This window comes from Penaeus monodon, chromosome 34 (genome assembly GCF_015228065.2).
Source record: "Penaeus monodon isolate SGIC_2016 chromosome 34, NSTDA_Pmon_1, whole genome shotgun sequence".
Lineage (NCBI taxonomy): Eukaryota > Metazoa > Arthropoda > Malacostraca > Decapoda > Penaeidae > Penaeus > Penaeus monodon.
The window spans coordinates 25479759-25479998 of NC_051419.1; positions in this window are offsets into that span (position 1 = coordinate 25479759).

A 240-nucleotide genomic window follows, 5' to 3' on the forward strand; every position below is an offset into this window, starting at 1 on the left:
GCAAGAGAAAAAGGCGGGTAAGGAAAGGAGGATCAAGATAAATAGACATAAATATTGAGAGACGAAGGAAGAGGAGAGACGAAATGGCGTTTATAGGCGAAGAGAGAGAAGAAAACAGAGGAAATCGGAATAAGGATATAAGGACAAAATAATATTGTCGTTTTTTTTATTTTTACTTTTCAGAATTAGAACTCAAAATAGATACGAAACAACTGTGGAGAACATGAACTGATAAGACAA